The 22,052-nt window shown below is 42.3% G+C and overlaps 1 long non-coding RNA gene across 1 annotated transcript; it reads left to right on the top strand.

Annotated features, from left to right (window-relative positions):
* Positions 1-41: 41 nt before the first annotated feature.
* Positions 42-3,862, top strand: LOC132349988 (uncharacterized). Its single transcript, XR_009497789.1, has 4 exons — positions 42-108; positions 464-508; positions 2,316-2,449; positions 3,745-3,862. It is a non-coding gene; the product is annotated as an uncharacterized LOC132349988 (long non-coding RNA).
* Positions 3,863-22,052: the final 18,190 nt, after the last annotated feature.

The raw sequence follows: 22,052 nt of genomic DNA, 5'->3' as shown, positions 1-22,052 counted from the left end.
AGTTACATGAAGGTGGCGTAATTATAACCAGGCCTTGAAGAATGGAGAGAATTTCCACCCTTGCTGTAGATGTGGAAGCAGAAGAACATTCCTACTTGAGGGAACAGGGTGAGCAGAGGAGGGATGTGCCAACATCAAAGAAGTCACGTGGCTCCCTGTGGCTGTAATGAAAGACGCGTGTGTGTGTGTGTGTGTGTGTGTGTGTGTGCACGCCCACACACACACACACACACACACACGCACTCGTGCACGGTGGGGGAGGGGAGGTTGTGGGAGAGCTGCGTGAGATAAACTGGGTACAGATTACTTGAAAGATTTTGAGAAAGTGATAGTTAGATTTGAGTTTTAGGAAGGAAACTCTGGTTTAGAAGATGGATTGAATGGGGAGGGGGTATCCCTTAAGGTCTGTCCCTTATATTATAACAGAATCCCATAGTGAGGAAATTTATTTCTCACATTTCAGGAGACTGGAAGTCCAAGATCAAGGCGCTGGCAGATTCAGTGTCAGGTGAGGGTCTGCTTCCTGGCTCGTAGACAGCTGTCTTCTCACTGTGTCTTCATAGAAGGGGCAAGGGAGTTCTCCGGGGTCTCTCTTATAAGGGAACTATCACATTGATGAGGGCTCATGCCAAAAGGGCCCACTTCCCAAAGGCCCCGTCTCCAAGTACTATCACACTGCGGGTTAGGATTTCACTGTATGAATACTGGGGGGACACGACATCCAGTCAATTGCAGGGGGAGAGGGAGGCAACAGGGAGATCTGTTAGGAGCCAGCAGGACATGATAACTAATTGAACGTGGAGAGTGAACAAGATTCTTACTGGACCAGTTCCTCTTCTCAGTCCCCACGTGCATCAAATCACCACGTGACTGTAGCACGTTCATTGCTAAGGCCTCAGCTCAGTCTTCCCCACCCTGGTCTCTTGCCTGGGGCAGGCTGTAAATCTTCATGATACCTTGCAGTTACACTGCTCCCAACCGCTAAAGAAAAGCAGCCTTGCTCTATTTATTTTTGTAGGTATACATCTCAGTCGTTTTTAGGGTATTCACAAAGTTGGGCAACCATCAGTTTTAGAACATTTTTATAATCCCCCAAAGAAACCCCATACCCTTATCTGTCACTTCTCAATGCCCCCACCCCCTCCCAGTCCTGTACAACCACTAATTCACTTTATGTCTCTATACACTTGTTTATTCTGACATGTCATATAAATGAAATCATACAACGTGTGGTCTTTTTTGTGTCTGGCTTTTTTCTCTTAGCATAATGTTTTCAAGCATCATCCATGTGGTAGCGTGTATCAGTACTTCATTCCTTTTTATTGTCAAATAATATTTCATTGTTTGGCTGTCCCACATTTTGTTTATCCATTCATCAGTTGATGGACATCTGGATTGTTTCCACTTTTTGACTGTTGTAACTCTTTGACTAACTTCCAGACTCTTTTCCAAAGCATCTTACATTCCCATCAGCAGTGTATGAGAGTTCTAATTTCTCTACATCCATACTGATACGTCTATCTTTTTTTACTATAGCCATCCTACTGGGTGTGAAATGGTATCTCATTGATTTGCAGTTTTAATTTGCATTTCCCTAATGACTAATGATGTTGAGCATGTTTTCGTGTGCTTATTGGCCATTTGTACATCTTCTTTAGGGAAATGTCTTTCCAGGTCCTTTTCCCATTTTTAATTAGGTTATTAGTCTTATTAACATTGAGTTGTAATAGTTCTTTATATATTCTAGATACAAATCTTTTATCCTTTGCAAAACATATGATTTGCAAAAATATTCTCTCATTCTATCCTGTGTGTTGTCTTTTTGCCTTTTGATGATGTCCTTTGAAACACAGAAGTTTTTAATTTTGATGAAGTCTAATTTGTTTATTTTTTCTTAGGTTGTTTATGCTTGTGGTGTCATATCTAAGAAATTTTGCCAAATACAAGGTCACAAAGATTTATGCCTATATTTTCTTCTAAGAGTTTTACAGCTTTAGCTTTTACATTTCTGTCTTTGCTCCATTTCGAATTAATTTTTGTATACAGTATGAGTTAGGAGTCCAACTTCATTCTTTTCCATGTAGTTATCCAGTTGTCCCATTAGTGTTTGTTGAAAAGTCTATTCTTTCCCCATATAGTTTTCCTGGCACCCTTATCAAAAATCAATTTACCAAAAATATAGGGTTTATTTCTGGACTTTCAATTCTGTTCCATTGAACTATATGTCTAATCCTTATGTTAGTACCACATTGTATTGGTTACGGTAGCTTTGTCACAATTTTTTTTTTTTTTTTTTTTTTTTTTTTATGTTTTAGGCCACACCGTGCAGTATGTGGGATCTTAGTTCCCCAACCAGGGATTGAACCCGTGTCCCCTGCATTGGGAGCGTGGAGTCTTAACCACTGGACCGCCAGGAAAGTTCCTGTCACAATTTTTGAAATCAGAAAGTGTGAGTCTTCCAACTCTGTTCTTCTTTTCCAAGATTGTTTTGGCTCTTCTGAGTCCCTTGAATTTCCATATGAGTTTTAGAATCAGTTTGTCAAATTCTGCAAAGAAGCTACCTGGAATTTTGGTAGGGATTGTATTGAATCTGAAGATCAATTTGGGAAGTATTGCCATCTTAATATTAAGTCTTCCAACCCATGAATAGAGAATGTCTTTCCACTTATTTCATTCTTTTTAAAATTTCTTTCAACAATGTTTTGTAAGTTTCAGAGTATATGAAACTTACACTTCTTTTGTTAAATTTATTCCTAAGTATTTTATTCTTTTTGATGCTATTGTAAATTGAGTTCTTTTCTTAATTTCACTTTCAGACTGTTCATTGCTATTGTATATAAATAGTTCTTTATATAGTCTAGATTTTTGTTTATTGGTCTTGTATCCTGCAACCTTACTGAACTCATTTATTAGTTCTAATAGTTTTTTAGTGGATTCCTAAGGATTGTCGATATACAAGATCGTGCCATCTGTGAACAGAGATAGCTTTACTTCTTCCAGTCTAGATGACTTTTATTTCACTTTCTTGCCCACTTGCCCTGGTTAGACCTCCAGTATAATGTTTAACAAAAGTGGTGAGACAGGACATCTTTGTTTTGTTCCTGATCTTAGGGGGAAGCATTCAGTCTTTCACTATTAAGCGTGATCCTAGCTGTAGGTTTTTTTGCAGATTTCCTTTATCAGACTGGAGAAGTTCCCTTCAATCCTAGTTTGTTTAGTGTTAATCATGAAGTTAATCAGTTAATCAGTTAATCAGTTAATCAGTTAATCATGAAGGAGTGTTGGATTTTATGCTTTTCCTGCATCTATTGAGATGGTCATATTTTGGTTTTTGGTTTTTATCCTACTGATATGGTGTATTCCATTAATTGGTTTTTGGATGTTAAACTGATCTAGCATTCCAGAGATAAATCCCACTTAGCCATGCTGTATAATCCTTTTTATATGTTTCTGGATTTAGTTTGCTCATATTTTGTTGACGATTTTTGTGTCCATATTCATAGTGGTCTATAGTTTTCTTTTCTTTGATGTCTTTGCCTGGTTTTAGTATCAGGGTAATACTGGTCTCATGGAATGACTTGGAAAGTATTCCTTCCTATTCTATTTTTTTGAAGAGTCTGTGAATAATTGGTAATAATCCTCTTGTCTATATTGGTAGAATTCACCAGTGAGGACATAGGGACCTGGGCTTTTCTTTGTGTGTAGTTTGTTTGTTTTGTTTTGTAATTCAATCTCTTGTTACAGGTCTACTGAGACACAGAAGAGACAGTAACCAGACCCCAGCCCAACCTCAGATTCTGGGTAGATTTCCAGTTCCAGCCCACCTATATCCTCACAGTATACCCACACACTCTTTTTTTCCTAAAATTTTCAGAGTTAGCCCTATTTCTTGCAAACAAAATACCAAACTACCCTAACAAACATAGAAATTTATTCCAGGAGTGGAGTTGCAGGCAACAGAATCTCAGAAGAGCTATGGAATCTTCTGTAGCAATACAGTGGAGAAAGAGACAGAGACGATTTCTACATCCCTGAATGGGAAGTTAGAAGTCCATAGATTAATAAAACAGTTAATGAAGTCTTGGTATTCAGATATTATGTCCACTGAAAGTAAAGCTTTGGTGGACGTTATTGCCATTCCTTTAAAGCACATTAGATCACCTAAAATACTTTAAAAAGCATGGGTGGGGGCTTCCCTGGTGGCGCAGTGGTTGAGAATCTGCCTGCTAATGCAGGGGACACAGGTTCAAGCCCTGGTCTGGGAGGATCCCACATGCCGCGGAGCAACTAGGCCCGTGAGCCACAACTACTGAGCCTGCGCGTCTGGAGCCTGTGCTCCGCAACAAGAGAGGCCACGATAGTGAGAGGCCCGCGCACCGTGATGAAGAGTGGCCCCTGCTTGCCACAACTAGAGAAAGCCCTCGCACAGAAACGAAGACCCAACACAGCCAAAAATAAATAAATAAATAAATTTGATAAAATAGGGAGTGATTTTAAAAAAAAAAAAAAGCTTGGGTGCCTGGGCTACATCCATAGATATTCTGATTTAATTGTTCTGGGGCAGGGGCAGGGCATCAAGATTTTTCAGATCTCCCCAACTGATCCTAAAGTACATCAGAGTTTAAGAACCACAGCTTGAGAGACATTCTAAGGGAATAAGGAGTGTAAGGACTGTAGGGACATTTTTCACAGCATTAGGTGATTTGAATCAAGAAGGAACAAATTTTAGACCCAGGGTACCTGGATAGAACCAGATAACAATATTCAAGGCTACTTTGTGGCCCTGTAACGAGAAACCATTTTACCATTGGAAACCACTGAAAATTAAATTTCAGTGAATTTTTATCATATTCTCCCTAAAGTGAATATTGATCATATTCTATTTTTCAGCTTGAGTGGCAGGTTTACCAGTGTTCATTTATTTTAATGCGTCATAGATAATATGTGTAATATGTATTCTTTGCATATTTTCAAATATGTTATCATGAAATTTTCCTGCCAAATATTTTACAGTAAAAAAAGATATTGTAAATTGCCAAAGGACAGCGTTTGCTAAGTTCACAACTGTCCTGGGTTTCTATGGTTAAAATTAAGGTCTTGATTATCAAAGACTGAAATCCTGGCAGTTGGAATAGCAATATCTTGAGGGATGGAACTCCCCAGTCTCCTGGGCCCCTCCAAATAATTTCTACTGCATTCACCACGATTGCCAAGCAAATGTGATGAGTCACCTCTTAATGAGGAACATCTGGTCATAGGAGTTTGGAAATACTGTGAAACCAAGGATGGTGTGTAAAATCTGAGGAGGAAAAAGAGGAATTACAGGCAAAATGAATTGCAGAAATTTTCTAGGGAGTTGTTGCAGGAGTGACTATGTGGAATTGAATTCTAAGGGTTCATAATCAAGAAAGATGGAATAAAGGAGGCTAGACTATGACTTCATTCCCTTCCTGCCTCCTTCCTCCCTTTATTTCTCTGTCTCTGTCTCTGTTACCCTCCTCCCCACCCCGCCCCCATTTTCCTTCTCTTCCTGCAAAGAGTTTGGCTGATGATACTTTGTTGAGCTGACTCTGAAGAGCTTGATGGTTCTTGGTACACCATCCTAGATGAAAAAAATACCAAGACTGAAGGAGAAGGAGTGACAGTATGTCACCAGTGACCTGCTGATGGCTACTTCCCTCCCTCCCCACAACACACAAACCTCGTCTTCTTCGGAAAAGTTCACCACTGATGAAAACACTAATTAGTACAGCCTCTCTGTTGGCGCGGGGGTCAGGGTGGCGCACCAGAAGAGCCGTCCCAGCCAGGAACATGGAAGGACAGTGATTAACCACAATGAAAGCACTGAGAAAGCACCTCTTGCCTCATGGAGTCAATTTCCAAGATGCCATCTTTCCAGACACTCAAGAGAACAGAAGGATGTTTTCCAGCCTTTTCCAGTTTTCAAACTCTTCCCACGCGCAGCAACTGGCAACTTTCTCCAGGGACTGGGAGGTCCAAGAAGACAGTAGGACCATGACAGATTTATTGAGGCATCGCTTTAGGAGCCTCTGGGGAAAGACTTACAAAGAACCTGGAAGTCTGATGCCTGGGTGGAGGATTCGCTTTCTGTGCTGGAGACTCTTATTGATGGGCAGTCACTAAAAATGAACTCTTAATTTGCTTCATAGAACTCAATGGTTTATCATGCAGAGTGAATTCCATGCCGAGTCCCACTTGTGTGGGGTCTGCCTTTTCCATGTGTCACTTTTACAGCATCTACAGTAATGAAGCTTTCTCCCTGGGGAGAGCCAGCTCTGGGCTCTGTTTTGCATGATGCCTCCTTCTGGCCGGAAATCCCCACACTGCTAGCATCCAGGAGTCAGTGACTCAGGATCACAGGAGAAAAGAAGCATTAACAATGAACAACAGATCACTGCCTGGTTTATATTCTTAGACTATGGTGGCTGATCGCTTGATTTTACTAAGATAAACTGTTAAGAGTCAAAACCATTGGAGTTTAATAAAAAGAGAATATATTTGCAAAAAAAAAAAAAGGGAGGCAGACTCAAAGGGAGGCACGTGTAAAAAGCAAAGTGAGGGGCTTTCCTGGTGGTGCAGTGGTTAAGAATCCGCCTGCCAGTGCAGGGGACACGGGTTCGAGGCCTGGTGCCGGAAGATCCCACACGCCACGGTTCAACTAAGCCCGTGCGCCACAACTACTGAGCCCATGTGCCACAACTACTGAAGCCCGCGCACCTAGAGCCCATGCTCTGCAACAGGAGAAGCCACCGCAATGAGAAGCCCGTGCACCACAACGAAGAGTAGCCCCTGCTCACCACAACTAGAGAAAGCCTGCGTGCAGCAACAAAGACCCAATGCAATAATAAATAAATAAATAAATAAATAAATAGCAAAGTGAGTGGACCAAGCCCGTGCACAGCAACGAAGACCCAACGCAGTCATAAATAAATAAATAAATAAATAGCAAAGTGAGTGGACCAACCAGTCTCTGTTCTCTGCTGAGGCCAGGCTGACCTTCTGCCTGTGGCCACACTCGTTGTTGATGGATTGAAATGCTCTCCTATCAGTTGGGAAATTGCAGCCTAGAGTCCCCTGATGCCTCACCCCCATCTACCTGCCTCCAGGCCACTGGACCTCCCTCTGATCCTGCTTCTAAAGGGTTAACACCCAGCACAGCTCTTGGCCTCCTGGAATCTATCTCCGTGCTAAAGTCAGTGTCTATTCTAATTGGCTGGTGGCCATGTGGTAACCAGCTGCTAAATATGTTGAATATCACCCCTAGCTGTGGCCACAAAAAAGGCCAAAGCCAAGTAGGTGTGGTACTTTTGGTGCAAGAAATGGCCTAACTCACTGAGTTGAGGTTTTGGCTTCTGCTTGAGGCATGGGCAGGAACAGGACAGATGGGCAGGTCTGGGTTCTGCTTGATTTGTACAGCAAAATAATTCCTTAGTTTAACAAACAAAGATGTAACTCAAGCCAGCACACTACACAGTCACATGCCCTCTGACCGTAAACATCCCTGAGTCAGTTATTGACCTAGAGCTTGGGAACCTTGGAGGAAGGCTGCTAAAGCATCATTCCATTCTCCAGGCTGGTTGGTACCAAAGGTTGACAGGACTTGAAAAATAATGGAGGGTTACCTCAAGCTTAATTAGGTGGGTACTTGATATATGATAAAAATTTTTTTTTCCTGATCTCTTTACCCATACCAGCAGAAGCTATTTCTCTTCCACTGGCAGGTAGAACAGCATATCTTCACAGGGACCTAGTCCACCTTACCAAAGAAGACCAACTACCGGGTTTGCCCAGGACTGTCTGAAAGTTCTGCATCCCAGGAAACCCCTGGGTCCCTAGCAAACAGGGATGCTTGATCACATTAATTTGCTCTTCCATGAATGTCACCTTAGTCTGCTACATTGATGATATCATGCTGATTGGCCTGGGACATTACGAAGGAACAAGCATCTTTGTTGTCTTTTGAGACATGAATGTAATGGGGGTGTGAGGGAAAATTTGCAGAAATAAAAGGACCTGCCACATCAGTGAAGTTCTTAGGAGGTCAAAGTATAATGGAATCTCTCCTTCAAAATGAAGGGGCAGGGGGAGACCATGAAGGACAAGTTGCTACATTTTATACCCTTTCATCTAATAAGGAGTTTTAGAAGCAGCGCATATCTCTATTTTAGCAGGACTTTTTTTCATTGCAAGAAACAAAAGTTCACAAAGCTCAAGTAAGGGAGACATTGATGAGAGAGACGAAGTCTCCCAGATCTGAGGCTCTAGTGGGATCAGGCTTCATATAAGTTGAAACCCAAGGAAGTGTGGAGTCCAGGAGAACTCTGGGAATAGGAATTTGTGGATTTTCTTCTATCCCAGATTGTTTGTGTGGCTTAGCCACTGTCTACCACTGCTGTTAGTGTTTGTCTCCTACCATCTGATTCCACATTTCTCACCTGAAGAGCCCGAGAAAGAGAATCTGATTACCTTTTCTTTTTAAAAATTTATGTTTTATGTTTAATAAAGTTTGGCGTGTACATAATTTAAAGAGTTAGATACTTCCAAAGGCTTGTTAGAAAAAAACTGGAAGAATCCTTTCAACCCTTCTTTATTTCCAGCTCTTCGGAAGTAAGCACTTTTTCAGTTCTTTAGCTGATTATTTTGGTACTTGGTATTTATCTCCATATTTCCAAATAATATGGTTATATTTAGAATTCTTGATTTTTCCAGTTTTAACCATTATCTATTGACTTACCACTGTGGGACAATGAGATCTAGCTCTCTTCCATTACCCAGTCTCCACGCCCACCCACCCCCCCACACATACCCCATGTCACCATGCTCCAAATATACATTTGTGATTTTAGTTAGAAAGATATTTAGGATTATAATTTTATAACTATGTAAATGCTATTCACAACTGAGCCATATGTTATAATGTTATTACTTTCCCACATGTTTTCCTTGGAGTTCATTGCCTTGGAGTTCATAATTGCCTCATCTTTTCGTTTGCCTAGTTTTCTAAGCATTTATTCCTAATTGAACCCCTGATACCTAAATGTCTTCTCATTATATTCAAACATATGGAGCAGACTGTCACAGAAGTAAAGGTATGTTGCTGTGCCTGCCAGGTGAAGGTTAATTATGAGGTCTGTCAGTTTCATCTTCTTAAAGAAATCCCTACTAGAACCATCTGACCTTCTTTACTCTGGACTGGCTGCCATTTAGGCCTGTAGCTCAGCTGTCATCTTGAAATCTCCTTTAATCAACACCCAGGGGAGTCCCTTTATCTTTCTGGTGTTGGACCCTCACTCATGGATCCCAAGTCTTCCTCTTTCTTGCTTTAGCCCTTCACTTTGGTCAGTTGACCCTCCACAGGACCCACGGATATGGAGGGCCAATTATACTATGCCATTTTATATAAGGAACTTGAGCATCATGGATTTTTGGTAGGGATGGTTCTGGACTGAATTCCCTGCAGATACTGAGGGACAACTGTATACCAGTAGCTTCTGAAAAAGAGTGCTCAGGAAATGTTCAAGACTGTGTAGCAGAGACTGCTACTTATTCCACACGTCTGTCTTCTATTTTTCCTTAGTAATAAAGTTTTTAGCTGGGCACAAGATCATCCAAAATCAAGTCTTTTTTTCTACATTTCCAGCCTCCCTTGCAGCTTCGTGTAGCCATGAGGCCAAATTCTGACCAATGGGATGTAAGCAGAAGTGTTATTTAGCAGCTTCTGAGAAACTTCCTAAAGACATAGCTGGCAAATGCCCCTTGCTCCTTCTTCATCATCCCTTTCTCCATCTGGTGGCTGGTACTCAGATGCTACCATCCTGGACCATGAGGATGAAGCCCACACTCTGGGCATGGCAGAGTGAGGGCTGGAATGAACCTGAGTTGCTGAGAGTTTCATGGAACAGAGCCACTCTAGTGACCTGGATTTTTATGTGAGAAAGAAAGAAAATTGTAACTATTGTTTTGGGTTTTCTGTCGCTTGCATCCGAACCTTGAATTAATGAATATGCCTTTATTCCAGAATAATTCATAATTGCAGGTTAGCTGTGTACGGAATTGCAGGTTGGAAATTATTTTCCGACAGAATTTTTAATGCATTGGTCCTTTGCCTTCTAGCTTCCAGAGTTGCTATTATAAATACTAATTTGGACCATTTGTTTGTATCCTTAGAAATATATATGTATTAAATACATATACTTAATCTCCACTATTTTCAGTTTCACAAGGATGAGCCTTGGTGAGGTTCTTGGTTTTTCTCAGTTGTGTTGGGACACTTGATAGGCCCTTTATATCTAGAAACTCATGCCCTTCTATTCTGGGAAATTTCTTAAATTTTTTCAGTTACACTTTTCCCTCTGTTTCTTTCTCTTCTCATATTTTTTCGTATTTTTAATTTCCAACATTTCTTGTTCTCTGACTATTCTTTTTTAAAAAGCATCTTATTTTTGTTTCATGAAAGTAGTATCTTATCTCTCTAAGGATATTAATTATGGTGGGGTTTTTTGTAAAATCTTCTCTCTGCATTGTATCTGTTTCTTTCAGGTTGCTTATTTCTGTTTTTGGTTTTGTTTTTTTGTTTGTTTTTGTTTTTGTATCTATGCCTTTCATACAAGGGGTTTCCCTCAGAAATACTGGCGATCCTTAGCAGGGCACCACAGTGAGTACTAAAAGGTGACTGGCAGCTCTGTGTGCCTGGGTGGAGCTTTCTGCCTGTGGGGTTCACTGTAGGGTGATCCAGCTCAACCATTTCCATGGAGAATCTCCAAACTCAATGTCTTTAAGTCTATTCTTTTCGGCTACTCATATTTCAGAAAATATTTCTTTTGGGCTAGTCATATTTCAAAATATACTTTTAAGCTTCTGCCTGGAGGATAAAGGCCGGCTACCAGCATTTTGGGAGCTGAGGTCGGGGGCGGAGGTGTGTTTGGTGTCCCAACATTTGGTGCACTAGCTTTCTTTAAATCCCCATATTTTCAATAAGGTACTTTCACCTTCAACTGGGCTTGGATCCCACAGTCCAGAAACCTTCTGTTTTACCTTCTCCAGGAGTAAAGTCCCAGTGTTCTTTCGAGGTAGAGAAGGGGCAGTCACCTACCTGTGGGCCCTATAGGGGAAGGGAACCTAGTTGTCTAATGTCTTTTTTTTAAATTGAGGTGAAATTCACATAACATACAACTAACCATTATAAAGTATACAATTCAGGGGCATTTAGTACATTCACAGTGTCTATCTAGTTTTAAAGCATTTTCATCACCCCCAAAGAAAGCCTCACAGACCTTAAGCAATAGCTCCTCATTCCCCTCTCCCCAGACCCAGGCAACCACCAACATGCTTTCTGTCTCTATGGATTTACCTATTCTGGATATTTCCTATAAATGGAATCATACAACTTGTGCCCTTCTGTATCTGAATTCTTTTACTTAGCATAATGTTTTTGAGATTTCTCTACACTGTCACATGTGACGGCACTTCATTCCTTTTTATGGCTGAACAATATTCCATCGTATGTATGTACCACAATTTCTTTATCCATTCAACCACTGATGGACATTTGGGTTGTTTCCACCTTTTGGCTATTGTGAAAAATGCTGCTATGAACATTTGTGTACAAGTATTTGTTTGAGTACCTGTTTTCAATCCTTTTGGGTGTATACAGGCATACCTCATTTTACCGCACTTCACAGATATGGGTTTTTTTTGTTTTGTTCTGTTTTGTTTTACAGATTGAAGGTTTGTGGTAACCCTGCACTGAGCAAGTCTATCTGCGTCATTTTTCCAACAGCATTTGCTCACGTCATGTCTCTATGTCACAGTTTAGTAATTCTCGAAATATTTCAAGCTTTTTCATTATTATTATATTAGTTACAGTGATGTGTGATCAGTGATCTTTGATGTTACTATTGTAATTGTTTTAGGGCACCACAAACCGCGCTCATATAAGACAACAAACGTAAGCAATACATATTGTGTGTGTTCTGACTTCTCCACTGACTGGCTATTCCCCCACCTTTCTCCTCTTTTGGGGCCCCTCTATTCCCTAAGACAACAATATTGAAATTAGGCTAATTAATAACCCTACAATGGACTCTGAGTGCTCAAGTGAAAGGAAGAGTCACATGTCTCTCACTTTAAATCAAAAGCTAGAAATGATTAACCTTAATGAGGAAGGCATGCTGAAAGTCAAGACAGACCAAAAGCTAGGCCTCTTGCATCAAACAGTTACCCAAGTTGTAACTGCAAAGGAAAAGTTCTGGAAGGAAATTAAAAGTGCTAGTTCAGTGAACACACGAATGATAAGAAAGCAAAACAGCCTTATTGCTGATATGGAGAAAGTTTTATGATCTGCATAGAAGATCAAACCAGCCACAACATTCCCTTAAGTCAAAGCCTAATTCAGAGCAAAGCCCCAACTCTCTTCAATTCTGCGAAGGTTGAGAAAGGCTAGGAAACTGCAGAAGAAAAATCTGAAGCTAGCAGAGGTTGGTTCAGGACGTTGAAGGAAAAAAGTTGTCTCCATGGGCTTCTCTGGTGGCACAGTGGTTAAGAATCTGCCTGCCAATGCAGGGGACACAGGTTCGAGCCCTGGTCCGGGAAGATCCCACATGCCGCGGAGCAACTAAGCCCGTGCGCCACAACTACTGAGCCTATGCTCCGGAGCCCACAAGCCACACTACTGAGCCCACGTGCCACAACTACTAAAGCCCACGCGCCTAGAGCCTGTGCTCCACAACAAGAGAAGCCACTGCAGTGAGAAGCCCACGCACCACAACGAACAGTAGCCCCCGCTCGCTGCGACTAGAGAAAGCCCACGTGCAGCAAAGAATACCCAATGCAGCCAAAATAAATAAATAATAAAAATAAATAAAGAATTAGGCTAAATCTACTCTGCTCTATAAATGGAACAAAGCCTGCATGACAGCACATCTGTTTACAACATGGTTTACTGAATATTTAAGCCCACTGTTGAGAACTACTGCTCAGAAAAAAAGATTTCTTTCAAAATATTACTGCTCATGGACAATGTACCCAGTCACCCAAGAGCTCTGATGGAGATGGACCACAAGATTAATGTTTTCATGCCTGCTAACATAACATCCAGCCCATGGTTCAAGGAGTCATTTTGACTTTCAAGTCTTATTTTCTTCCCTTTGCTTTGTTTTTTTTTAAATTTTATTGAAGTATAGTTGATTTACAATGTTGTGTTAGTTTCAGGGGTATAGCACAGTGATTCAGATATATATCTTCTTTTTCAGATTCTTTTCCCTTATAGGTTATTACAAAATATTGAGTATAGTTCCCTGTGCTATCCAGTAGGTCCTTGTTGGTTATTTATTTTATATATAGTAGTAAAGTCTTATTATTTAAGAAATACATTTCTTATGGTTATAGCTGTCACAGATAGTGATTCTTCTGATGGGTCTTGGCAGTCAAATGAAAACGTTCTGGAAAGGATTCACCATGAAGAACATTCATGATTCATTAGAAGAGGTCAAAATACCAACATTAACAGGAGTTTGGAAGAAGTTGATTCCAACCCTCATGGACGACTCAAGACTTCAGTGGAGGAAGCAACTGCAGATGTGGTGGAAAGAGCAAGAGAACTAGATTTAGAAGGGGAGCCTGAAGATGTGACCAAATTGCTACAATCTCATGATAAAACTTTCATGGATGCAGAGTTTTCTCTTCTGGATGAGCAAAGAAAGTGGTTTCTTGAGATGGAAACTACTCCTGGTACAGATGCTGTGAAGACTGTCGAAACGACAACAAAGGATTTAGAATATTACATAAACTTAGTTGATAAAGCAGCGGCAGGGTTTGAAAGGATTGACTCCAATTTTGAAAGAAGTTCTACTCTGGGTAAAATGCTATCAAACAGCATTGCAGGCTACAAAAAAAATCATTTGTGGAAGGAAGTGTCAATCAATGTGGCAAACGTCACTGCTGTCTTACTTTAAGCGACTGCCACGGCCACCCCAGCCTTCAGTAACCATCACCCTGATCAGTCAGCAGCCATCCACACTGAGGCAAGACCTTCCACCAGCAAAAAGATTATGACTTGCTGAGGGCTCAGACGGTGGTTAGCATTTTTGCAATAAAGTTTTTTTTTTTTTTTAATAAATTTATTTATTTATTTTTGGCTGTGTTGGGTCTTCGTTTCTGTGCGAGGGCTTCCTCTAGTTGCAGAGTGCGCGGGCCTCTCACTATCGCGGCCTCTCTTGTTGCGGAGAACAGGCTCCAGACGCGCAGACTCAGTAGTTGGTGGCTCACGGGCCTAGTCGCTCCGCGGCACGTGGGATCTTCCCAGACCAGGGCTCGAACCCATGTCCCCTGCATTGGCAGGCAGATTCTCAACCACTGCGCCACCAGGGAAGCCCAAGATATATATTTTTAACAGCTGTTTTGCTGTCCTTGTCTACTAATTCTATCATCTGTGTCATTTCTGGGTCTGTCTCTATTGTTTGATTTTCTTGCATCACTATGGGTTGTTTTCCTGCTTTTTTGAATCACTGATTCTTTTTTTTTTTTCTTCCACGCTGCATGGCTTGTGGGACCTTAGTTCCCCGACCAGGGATCGAACCCGCGCCCTTGGCAGTGAAAGCGTGGAGTCCTAACCACTGGACCGCCAGAGAATTCACATCTGATTCTTTTTATATTAGATGCCAGACACTGTGAATTTTACATCTGGGTGCTGAATTTCTTTGTATTCCTTTAAATATTTTTGGCTTCTCTGTTGGGATGCAGCTAAGCTATTTGGAAATAGTTTGTAATTTTTTTTCAAGGCTTGCTTTTAAGTTTTGTCAGTGGGGACCAAAGCAGCCTTTAGTCTAGGGCTAATTTGGCTACAGTACTATTTAGCAAATACCTTTTGGAGTAATCTCAATGCCTTGTGTATTATGAGGTTTTCCATTCTGGGTGTTAGGAATGTGAAATATTCCTAGACTTGTGTGCTCTCTAGAAAGTGTTTCACCTGTTCCTTTCTGGGGGTTCATTATCCAGCCTTGAGTAGTTTCTTCATCCACATGTGATGATAAGTACTCAGCCAAAGACCCAAGAGGAACCCTCTGAAGATTTCAGGACCTCTTTCTCTGTCTCTGTGCAGCTCTCCTTCCAATACTTTGCCCTGTAAACTCAAGCTCTCTTGGCCTAAGCTCTATCTCCTCAACTCAGGGAACCCAGTGGGCTGTGTGTCAGGTCCCCCTTCTTGTACTGCAGCCTGGGAACTCTATCCAGACAGCAAGCTGGAGCAATGATAGGGCTGACCTCGTTCTTTTCCCTTTTCTCAGGTATCAATGTCCTGTGCTACCCACTGTCCAATATCTGAAAACAATTGTTTTATATACTTTGCCTTTTTTTTTTTTTTTTTTTTTTCCAATTTGGCTGCACCGCACGGCTTGAGGGATCTTAGTTCCCAGACCAGGGATTGAACCCGGACCCTCAGCAGTGAGAGTGCGGAGTCCTAACCACTGAACTGCCAGGGAATTCCCCTTTGCCCATCCTTAAGTCATTTAAAGTGGGAGGGTGAATGCAGTCCCTGTTACTCCATCATGGGCAGAGCTGAAATGTCCTTGCTTATCTCATTATGGCAGACAACGTTAAAGGCCACAGGTCATGGTATGATTTGTCTGTCTTAGGATCATGGGTCTTCCCACCTTTCCCATCAGTTGCGGTCAGTGACCCTAAGCACAAAATTCTACTGCTACAGTGGGCTGCCCACTCAGTGTGGGCCATGGGAAGACGGGGCTGATTTCCTTAGAAGAATCTGTGAGACCGGATGGGCCCATGGCCAACTTGTGTAGAGTGAGCCTGCTTAGGACTCCTTCTTTGACTCATTTACTGGTTGGCCTGAAAATATGTCCATTCGAGGGAGGAGAGGACAAAAAAGGAAGTTTTGAAACTAGTCCAGGCTGCAGAGCAAAATGCCCTTATGGCCTTGCCAACCATAGTGCTGGACATGTCTAGTCCACTGAACTTTGGCATGGCCAACAGAGCATCACAGTGGGGCTCCTGCGCGTTTGAAGCAAGATGACATTTCAGCAGATAACTATTCTCCTTTCAGGAAACATCTTCTATTGTGCTCCTGAAGTCTGGTGTAAATATCAGGGACAGAAATTTACCATGAAACCTGAACTGAGCATTGTTTATCCATCTCGCCTCAGAATGGGGCAACCCAGAGCTTTCCATAACTAAGTAGACTCCAGATTCTGCCTAAGTAAGTTACCTGAGACATTGTTTACATCTTTGTATGCTTCTCCCCTCCCAGTCACATATGCTTTCACTTGGCCCATTTGGGAGGGAGTCCCCTATGACAAGGTAAATGAGGGTAAAAAGACTCCAGCCAGATTTACAGATGGTTCCTTGTAGTATGCTAGTACTACCTAGAAGTGAACTGGTTCAGCATTATTCAATCAAAAGCCCGTAGGAAGTTTCATTTTGAAGATGGTAGCATAAAGGCAGCATTTCCTCTCTACCTTCTTGCAACCATCCAAGAGCAATGGAGAGAATAAGAAACAAAAACACAAATTCCAATTTCAGCAAAACAATGAACTAGCTCCAGCTTCAAACCACAATTCCAATGGAATGGCTGCCAAAAGTAGTGGAGTTCTAGAGGAGGTGTGGGTGGAAGGAAGGGTAGCAAGGTCACTGCTATTGCAGATCTCAAAAAGAGCCAGGACAACACATTTCTCAAGGGTGAGGGGCATACCATGGCACGCAAAAGCCCTTGAGGGTCTGTCTCAGGTGTTTGAGATGGGGAACTGAGTAGGTCAGACAGGTGCTTCCTGGACCCAGTTTAACTCAGAGAAACAGAAGAGTTGGAGTGAATGACAATCAGACTGGTAAGTCCTGGCATGAGGCCCTCTCTCTCTCTCTCTCTCTCTCTGGGGTAGCAAGGTAAAAGAGGGACTTTACAGGACATCCCTGGTGGTCCAGTGGTTAAGACTCCGCGCTTCCACTGCAGGGGACGAGCGCTCGGATCCCTGGTCGGGGAACTAAGATCCAGCATGTCACATGGTGCAGCCAAAAAAAAAAAAAAAAAAGAGAGAGAGAGAGAGAGACTTTACATTATGAAAAACTCTACAAGTAAGTAAACAGGGAGTTGGATGAACTCAACAGCATAATAAGGTAGGTCTGATATTATCAAACACACCTTAGTTTCAGGTACCCAGAGAAAATTCACAAAACTTGCCTATATATTAGGCTACAAAGAAAGCCTTGTTATGCTTGAAAAAATAGAACTAATACACATACATCATTCTCTGATCACTGTGTAGTATCACTAAACATTAAGATTAAAACTAAGAGAAAAAAAATGTCCCTATCACCTGAATATGTTTTTATTGTTCTCTTTTAAAAGAACTTTTTTTTTTTTTTTTTTTTCAGGCTGAAGGCAAAGGGAACATGAACCGGCTGGTGAAGAAGGGAGGTTATTCATACCAGCTACAGCTTTGTTGTAGAAAAGTTCTGTAGCTTCTACATGTATTTCTTTAAAAGAAACTCTTGAGTCAGTAAAGAAGTACAAATCAAAATGCAGAATATTTAGAAAATAACAAAACCACAACCTTACAGAATCTATGAGATACAGCTAAAACAGTGCTTTTTAAAAAAAATTTTTTTTTTGGCCGCACCATGCAGCTTGCGGGATCGAACCTGGGCCCCCAAAGTGAAAGCGCCGAGTCCTAACCACTGGACCGCCAGGGAATTCCCTAAAACAGTGCTTATATGAAATGTTTTTAGCCTTAATTAATAAAAAATTAAAATAAAATAAGTAAGCATCCAACGCAAGAAATTAAGATCTTTAAGACGTTGACTGGTGTATGGGTCACTGTGGAGACACGCCTCTCCATTGCCTGCTGGGCTGTGTGCCCCCTCCTCACTCTGCAGCCAGCAGTAAGCACGCCCCGCCTCACATTCTGCCTATGGCCCACCTGCCAGCTCCCAGCCCTTCCCAAGGTACATCAAAGGACACTGGTAATACTTCGTGTAGACCCCTTTTGAAACTTTACATGCTTTGCCCTAGTCCATGCTATTACGACTCCAATTAGCAAAGGAGAAGTACCAAACCACCAGAACCCAGGCAGACGGTCACAGCCAGGGCAACTACAGCTTTCTTGTAGAGTTTCTTCTGACATTTCTCTCCTTAAAGAAGGAGAAAAGATATCCATTATTATTTAACTAGTTCTAGATGCTCAAACAACTAAATTACACAAGAGAAAGTAATTAGAGATTTTAAAAAATCAAAAGAAGTTAAAACTATCACTATTTGAATATCAGGTGATCTCTACCTAGAAAAAATGAAGAAAATAACCGAAAAAAAAAAGTATTATAAACAGTAAGTGAAATCAGTAGGAGGTTGGATACAGTCCTGAGGCCCGAATGAAGCACGAGGTTTCTTGGGAAACCGTCAGGAATGTAGTGGCAGGTCATGTCTATCAGATCCCTTCTGTCACTGAGGGTGTGGTCATTTAAATATTCTGGAAGAAACACTTATTCTGTATCTGGGTTTTCTTTCCCAGCAGGTCATGCCTCTGACTACTTCACCAACCCTGGAATTACTGACTTTGCATAACACAGGGGGGCCAGACAAAATGTCTCCAACCAGGAAACTAATTTCCCAGTGAGAGAAATAAGACAGTTGGCCAGCCATGGGCCATGATCATATTTCCCATCCACAAGAAGCAGCTGGTCCTATAGAACAATGAAATGGGTTCTGAAAACAGATCTAGCAGTACCCAGGAGACTGCACCTGTGAGGCTGGGACACTTTCTTGTAGAAAATGATACGTGGAAAAAAAAGAAAATAAAAGAAAATGATATGTGATCTCACACAGTGACTGAAATGCAGTGTCAATTCTCCCTCAGCCGATATTAGAGGTTCAGAAACCAAGGGCTGGGGTCGGGGGTGGAAGGTGGCAGCTCTCACTATTACTTTGATCTCTAAAAATATTTCCTTTCCATCCCCCAAATCACTCATGTTCTGTGGATTTAACTGTCCAAGTGGGCGAGGTATTTTCGCCAGGGAACCCGATGAGGGTTCCACCTGGCCATCTGGGACTCCTCCCACGGCAGGCTAATGGCAGAAAAGGGTGTTCCCATGCTAGCTGTGCTCTGATTATACAGGGGAAATGGGGTTGTTACTCCCCGATAGGGTTTGGGAGGGGCAGAGGAGGTTGCCTCCTTGCACCGCCACACCCAGTGGCACAAATTAACCAAAAAAAAACGATCACAGCCCATATTAACGTTCTAATTTTCCTACCCCACGACTATCCTGTACACCAGGGTTTGTGGTAGCTAAGACTACCAATTTGTTCGAGGTTTCAGGATAGTAAGAAATAACCCTCGGCTAACGGGAAATACAGGAGGAATGGGCAGCACTTGGAAACTGTGAACTCGAGAAGGAATGTTTAAAGTGGTTCGAGATGTCACAGCTGCGTATCTGGATGTGACTTGGTGTCATCTTTTTTTCTGGGGGGCAGGGTGGGGGCAGCGTTTAAGTGCATTTGCGGCTGTGATAACTGGAGAGATGAAACCAAGTACACATCGGGGTGCCCAGAGCTTAGTTCTGGGCCCTCTTCTCTGTCTACATGCTGCACCTAAGCAACCTCACCCAGTCTCATGGCTTTAAATAGCTCCTGTACACTGATGACTCCTAAACCTACATTTCCACTTCTGGCCTCACCTGCAAATCCAAACTATATATCCACCTGTCTACTTGATCAACTACTTGGAGGCCTCACAAGTATCTCAAATCAACACATCCAAAGCAAAGCTACTGATTTCTGGCTATCAGCATCCCCTAACCTTCTTCTGCTACAGTCTCCTTTTTTTTTTTCAATAAATGGCACCATAAGCCACCCAGTTGCTCAAAACAAAAATCTAGAGCTGCCCTGTCCAATATGGTAGCCACTAACCACATGTAACTACTTCAATTTAAATTTTAATTAATTAAAATAAAGTAAAATTAAAATTTCAGGTTCTCAGCTTCATTAGCCACATTTCAAGTGCTCAATGGCCACACGTAGCTAGTAGCTACCATACTGGACAGTCAGATACAGAACATTTCCATCTTCACAGAGAGATCTATTGGACAGTGCTTCTCTAGAGAGGTTGCCATTGATTCCTCTTTCCCTCACCTCCCACATGTAATCCATTGACAAATCCTATGGATTTTACCTCCAAAACATTCCCTGAATCAATCCATTACTCTCCAACCTACTCCTACAACCCTAGTCTCTGCCACCATCACCTTTCACCCGGACAGCTGAACTCACTTCTTAATTGCCCTAGTTTCAATCATCCCCACTGTAACCATTTCCGCTATAGCAGACAGAATGATTTTTTTTGAAACTGAACATCAGATCATCTCTTGCTCCTGCTACAATCCTTCCAATGGTTTCTGTGGCAGAGGCTGTGGTTTTATCCTAATATCCTTTCTCCCCTTCCACTTCGGTAATAGAGACTCTGAAGTTTAGGTGAGCACATGGAAGCCCAAAATAAAGAAAACATTTTCCAGAGTCCCTCCTTGCACTTAAGTGTGGTCATGTGACTGAATTCTGACCAGGGTGAGCCAATGAGGTTGTGTATGTCCTTAAAAAGAGCAGGTTCTTCCTGCTGCTGTAACAGACATGATGGCTGAAGCTGGAATAGACCATGAGGTGAACTTGGGAGGGGAGGTAACGCACTGTGGAGCAACAAGATAGAGGGAGTGTGGGTCCCTGACACAGTGGAGCAACCCACCAGCCCTGAAACACCTACCTAGACTTTTACATGGGAGAGAAATAAACTTCATCTTGTTTAAGCCCCAATTATGTGAGGTATTCTGTCATAGTGGGACTTAATTCTAATACAGCTTCCCATCACACTTAGAAGAAAATCCCAAATTCCTTACTAAAGTCTGGAAGGTTCTACATGATCAGGTCCCACTCCAGTATAATCCCCCCCATCCCCCCCACACTCCAACCTGCTTTGTTCTTTGCTGCTTCCACACACCAAGCTTCCTCATGCTTTAGGGCCTTCGAACTTGCTTTTCCTTCTGCCTGGGTTGCTCCTTTTTTGTTACTCAGGTGTAAGCTTTAAATATCACTGCTTCAGAGACGGTCCCCTGACCAATCTGAAATACCCAACAAGTCACTCTCTTTTATAATAACTTACTTTGATTCTCTGCATAGAACTTATCAGAGCTGATGATTCTTTAATTTGTTTATTGTTTGCCTCTCCTACTAGAATGTAAATTCCATGAGGATAGGAATTTTGATTGGTTGGTTCACTGCTGTATTCCAAGTGTCTACAACAGTGCCTGAAACCTAGTAAACTACTCAATAAGTGTTTGTCAAATGAATGCTCAAATACTGTTCCACGGATAGGGTGGTGGTTAAAAGCAGGGCTTCTCAAGTCAGACGTCCCAGATCAGAACACTGGCTGGGCCACGAATCAGTCGTGTGACCTACCCAAGTTATATACCTAAGACTCTCTGTAAAATGAGATTTCCTACAGCATAGGGTAGGAGTAAAAAATATATACATATATAGCGTTTATCAAGCACTCCCTCTCCTTCCCCCTTCCTTACTCTGAGAGCTCCCGTCTTTTCTCCCTCTCTTTGGCCCCTCACTTGGCCTTTGGCCTCACCTTCCCTTCGGCTTTGCGTTCCTCTCGGCACAGTCTAGCTGAAACTAGTCCTTTGAAATTTAGCGGGAATTAACATCATCCCTCAGGGGGACCAGAGCTGCGCACGCGCAGAACACCCACTCTTTCTCGTCAGCCATCTTTGCAGCCTCGACAGCCAATCAGAGTTATCGTCGGAGCCGAGTTCCGAAGACTCACCAATCAAGTGTGGGAGGCGGTCAGCCCTGGAGGCAGTGGCGAGAGGGGGCGGGAACAAGGAGAGAGCACGCACAGTTCTCGCAGTCAGGGTCTCAGCGGCCCAATCCAAGAGGCCTGAGGTCTGAAGGCAGTGGGGCGTGGCGTTGGCAGCTCCCGCAACTCGAGGCCGTCCAATGCCGGGCCAATCAGAGTGAGGAGGTGGAGGAGACTAGCCAATCA

Source organism: Balaenoptera ricei, chromosome 15, assembly GCF_028023285.1.
Source record: "Balaenoptera ricei isolate mBalRic1 chromosome 15, mBalRic1.hap2, whole genome shotgun sequence".
NCBI lineage: Eukaryota > Metazoa > Chordata > Mammalia > Artiodactyla > Balaenopteridae > Balaenoptera > Balaenoptera ricei.
The sequence above is the reverse complement of the archived record's forward strand: the minus strand, read 5'-3'. Positions and strand labels throughout refer to the sequence as shown.